The following is a 5,587-nucleotide window of genomic DNA, read 5'->3' as shown; positions in this document are numbered from 1 at the left end:
ATCTCTGACAGTGCCTGCTTATTAGTATTTCTTCAGAAACAGAATAATTTATTACCTGCAGTCTTTGATTTGTTGTTTATGCATTCCACATTTGAACAAAGCAAAATATTATTTAAGGACTTGATCTGATGCCTGCCTACTGAAGTGAGTAGGAGCCTCCCTGTTGTTGAGATCAGGCCCTCAAGGGTATCTGGCTACTATAGAATTACCACAGTGAGAAAAAGAAACTCCTCTAAGCAAATCAGGATGGACTTACTGCATTAATAACCCAGTATTTAATTTTGTTAATTTCTTGGAATGAAAAGACCTCAAAATACACAAACTTCTCTGGACACCAATTATTCCCTCTGCTTTTTCAGCTACAGGAGATTACTGCAAATTGAAAAAATATTGAGAACGAGTCACATGAGATTAAGTCATTCTATCAGGTACATTTGCCAGCAAATTCTGCAGAAAGTCAAAGTTTAAAGATGTGTAGTATGAGTGACTTGTGAAACTGTAAATTCTAGTGCTACTGTCATTATTAGGATGTGTGAAATTACAAAAGGGAATTTATCTATATTTCCTTATCATATTTGGATATATCATTAGAAGAACAATAGTCAGTAAAATCACCATAAAAGAGATGAAAACTTTTACAAATATGAAAAGCCTCACTGAATTTCCTGGAATTTAATTTATTTCTGCAAATACATGCATTAATTAACCTATTTGTTTAGGCAGAGCAAATGCAGTCTTTCAATTTCAAATTACTCCTAGAGGGAATTCTCTCTGAATCTACAATAATTTTTCATATGCAGAATCTTAGATCTGCACAAAAAAAGTTGCATGATCATTTTCTGAAAACCTAAAAGACCGTTTTGGTTAAAATCCCAATATTCTTTTTCCTCTCAGGGTCTACTAGGCCATAATGACAGTTGATTAGATTCCTAAATAGAAGATCATTTCTTCTTAACATGGGGGAAAAAAACAAATCGGGTGAATACCAATTTATTTCTAAGTGCCATTGAAATAACCCTGAATATTAGATTGCCAAAACAAGATTACCAATGATCAGCATGAGTTCACTATCAGTACTGCCTGCAGGGTGATGTGAGGAGTAGCCCATATCCACTGAGGATGAAAGGCCTATTAAAAAGCTGGATCTGACTTCCACAGCAGGGCAGATGAATACTTTCTCAGACAGAACTGAGAACCATTTCCATCAAGTAAACAGAGACACCTTGTACCTGCTTTCTCACAGAGCTTTACATGAGGGACCAGACCCAAGTCTTCAACTATCACCCCTTCAACAATCAGCTACCATTTCATATAGCTTGTTAGCATACAGAACAGATAGCAAGCTTTATCTTTGTTGAATTGCCCAAGCTGTGATTAAGCCCACAGCAATGAGTTGTCTTGCTCCTGGCAGGCTGCCACATCCACTGATTTCACTTGAGAAAAGTTACAGTAAAAAAGGAGGAGGCTGGACTGGTGCCCATAACCCTCTTTAGCAGAGTTAAAACACTTTGGCCTACATTTTCAAGCACATACAGCCTCAACCTATAGGTGCACAGAACTGGAGAAGAGCGTACAAATCACGGTTTGTACTGCAGGGCTTGTGAGCATGCCATATTAATCAAGCATGTGCAAAATAGACATAAAAAGAGTCATGGATTTATGTATTAAAATATTTGGATCTGAGCAAATCTTAACTGAAAAAGAACAGAGGGAACGACTAGCCTACATTGCAACAGCAAAGCACATAAGGCTGACGCATCTGGCTTGTCATTGGTCTTGCAAATGAGAGACAGTCAAAAGAAAAGAAAAGGGCAGTAGGGAATTTCATTTGGAGTTCAGATTGTAAAAGGTCTTTTACAGACAAGAATGGCAGAACTTCCAGTTAAATAAAGCCACTTTCATCTGTAATGCTGATGCTCTTTTAATTCTACCAAGAACAGTCTCTTCCTTTTCCCCACCAAAGAGAATTTGATAGTCACTCGGTGTCATTAACATCTCTACAAGACACCCATAACTGCAAAATGATACAGAGAAAAAAGCAGAACATCTGTTCGCTATGTCCTTTACTTCTGTCTCAGACACGCATCTTTCTAAGGACATGAACAATTATAATTTTATTAACTTTAATGTCTTCCTCATCAAATTTCATTCCACTGTCTGTCCCAGCTGAGGTGTACTGGGCAATAACATTATAAACTCTTTTTAATCTTGCTGTTATTTCAGCCCAAATTGATTTATTGTGGATCCTGAGCTGACAAGCGTAATATTTCCCATTCCACAACAAAAACTCTGTCTCTAGCTTACTTTATATTCTGTTATTGCAGAATATAATCTGAATCTATTCAGGTCTCTAGAACATGAGTTTTTATAGTTGCTGCGACAAAATCCCTATTTGTTTAATTTTTAATGTACATTTCAGTTTTCAGGGATTTTAATAAAAAACATTTTTATTAATATGCTGTTTTCATATAAAACAACAAACACCACAAGCGATTCCATCTCTAAGAGAGGTAATGTCCTATATGGTGCCTTACCTCAGTTTGACCTTAATTCAAAGAAACACTTCTATTCCGAACAGTATGTTTGCCACATGTTGAACATCAGGCATATGCCTAAGCCCCGCTGAAGATGAAATACATGGGTCATCTGAGACAGAGATGTTTCACAGCAATCAAATATAAAACTTGTTAACAGAAAACATTACGGTAGATAAACTTCAATGCATCAGATAATGCACATCTAAAGTAATAAAAGTTGAATTAATCTATTCTTGTGTTTTCTCACATCAAGAAAAAGATATAAATACCACAGACCACCTATAAATACTTCAACTTAGTGTTTGTCACTGTTCTAAGGCAAACAGGATAGCATAACTTACAAAGGATAAGACAGAAAATACAGAAAACTTTCTATAAATCAATGGTTTGCTATTACCTGCAACAGCTGTGGCCACCATATTTCCAGAGAACACAACAGACGATATGAAGTAATGATTTTTACAAACAAAAAACCATGAGGGACTACTATTGCATAATGAAAAAAATGAAAAGAATATCCAATGATACCAAAAGACAGCAAAACTGAACAGATGGAATTAAAAGCTTATTAACTCATGAAATGGAAAAAAATTAACCCATTATTCTGATCAATATCAGATATTACTGAGACCAACATTACACAAAAGGAAATGAGCAATTGTATGGAAAATTACAATATCTGCATTTGAGACAGAGTTGAAAATGCTGTAAAGGAGTATTGTCATTATACTGGGTCACAATCCAACTAGTGTGTGTATCAAGAAAAGAATTCTCATGTACACAAATTATTCTATAAAATCATTAAGTTTTCATGTACCTGTTTCAAGAGTATTTAGTTTTGCCCCTTGCAAGATTTAACTTCAGGAATTTGATCAAATATGAAACTTTCTGTGTAATTATCTACAGTTTTTAAATCAGTAATTAACCAAAATCAGTAATTAACCACAGTTTTCATCTTTTTGATTGTGGCATCATAGATTCTATATAGTATCCTGTATTTCAGGGAAATTTAAACAGTTAAATGAAGTCATGACCTGATACGATGTTATGGTGCCACCTTGTGATGTTGCTTCAGAAGTGCCTCTAGCATGTACAAGGAGACAAAAATGAGCCCTGGGGGAAAAAGGAAAGGAGACTGTTTCTATGCGACTGCAAGAAATTGCAAGAGATTCCAACACCGAGTCTGTTAACAAAGAGGAGCATGTGATTACCGACTAACAAAAGAACATTCAACATTTTAAGATTACATTAAAAGGGCATGAGACAGCACAAAGAACTGCAGCAAAAAACCCAACTGCTTTCCTCAACACAGATCCAATTACAAACATACAAGTTAATTCCACTGAAGTCAGCAGAGTTACTGAAGATTAATATGGAAGTAATGAAGATCAGATTTTGGCCTGCAGGCCGTTCTAAATCTCAGCTTACGGGATTCCCTTAAAACAATGATAAACTAAAGTGTGTTAATAAATAACTTGGTTACTACTTGCTTTTTGACACTGTTTTATTCACTTCCACCAGCTCCTTTTTGTCCCTAAGATGCTTTGAGTGTATATAAACTAGAGATAACACACACCCTTAGCTATTTTAATAGAGGCTTTAGGTAATAGTTTTCCTTTTTCTTTGTCTATTTTTGAAGGCAAATATAGAAATGTCCATTCATATTTAAGACCTTTTTTGCAATACAAAATGTACGTCCTCTTGCTTTTAGGGCAAATCCAAAATTGTTTTAAATCTAGATCTCTCTTACTGTTTCAGTTTCTTTCTAAATTGCCTGATAGTTCCTTTTGAATAAGTAAGCCTGGTTGAAGAAACACTTGCTAGTGAATTCGTAAGATTCTGCCAATAATGCTATTGCAGAAATACAGCTGATTTTTTACCTCATAACATTATTTAAATTTGCAATGTATCATGCTGCACTCCTTTTCACTCAACACTCTTGCTATAACAAAAGTTTCAGTCATAAGACATCCAACTACAGACAACTAAGAAACTGCAAATACAAAGCTTCTTTAATCTATCCCTTACCCTTGCCATCAGGTGATATAAAAACTTACCTACTGCTAGGTAGGATTATTTTGCTCCAGAAGCATTTAGAGTATGTACCTCTCTCAAACTACAGGAACATACTACGTTGCTCGGGTTTTTGTTACAGAAGATAAATATAAGTCAAAGAAATAAAGGGAGTTAGGACAATTGCATACCTTTTTATCTGCACTATTCTGCAAGAATTCTCCTTTACCTGTGGACAGGAATATTCCTTCATAGGGTGCTCCTGATTTCTTATTCTCTCTGTTTCTCAGCTCAGATGGGTGACTTCAGGGTTAAACATCTGACTGCAAGCCCAAATGTCTCCTCATCTGCTTTGTGATGTTCAGGTCAGGAAGGACATACGGAAACAACACACTGAGCACATTTCAAGGCAACTGAGGTCTTCCTTTAAGTGGGGAGGATGATCTAATCGTGGAATGACACACAGTGTCAGGAAGGAAAGAATTTTAGCTAATAGAAATTTTAAAACATAGAAGAAGAACACTGATGTCAAAAGGAACTGACCTATGTCATCAGCACCAGATGCTTTTTGTCTGAATAATCTGATCCAGAATCTTGCAACCTGGTATTTTACAATAGATACTTATCATGACAGAAAAAACACATCTCACAAGGCTTTCAAGATTAAATGTGTGTCTTGAAAGAAATAAAACACTATTAGGCTGACATTTCAATGAATAGGAAGGAATTTTAACATAATCTCTCTTAATGCCAATGTCTTGCAAATTTTTGAATCAACCAATACATCTAACTTAATCTGCTCAAAATGAAAAAGATTGAGGCTTGAATCTCTTCTTACTCAATCAGAACTGAATATCAGGATTGATTTACGCTAATTTTAACTTGGGTAAATAAATCAAAGGGAATTTAGGCTCTAATTCCTTTATCTAAACAGAAACCAGTAGGAGGAAGTATTAAAATGCTATAAACATGACTGAATATGAGCACTCTAGAAAATATTTTAAAAATAAATGTTATTGCTAACATACAAGTTTCAT

The sequence above is a fragment of the Gymnogyps californianus genome, chromosome 11 (assembly GCF_018139145.2).
Source record: "Gymnogyps californianus isolate 813 chromosome 11, ASM1813914v2, whole genome shotgun sequence".
NCBI classification, from domain to species: Eukaryota; Metazoa; Chordata; class Aves; order Accipitriformes; family Cathartidae; genus Gymnogyps; species Gymnogyps californianus.
Note: the sequence above shows the minus strand (reverse complement) of the source record.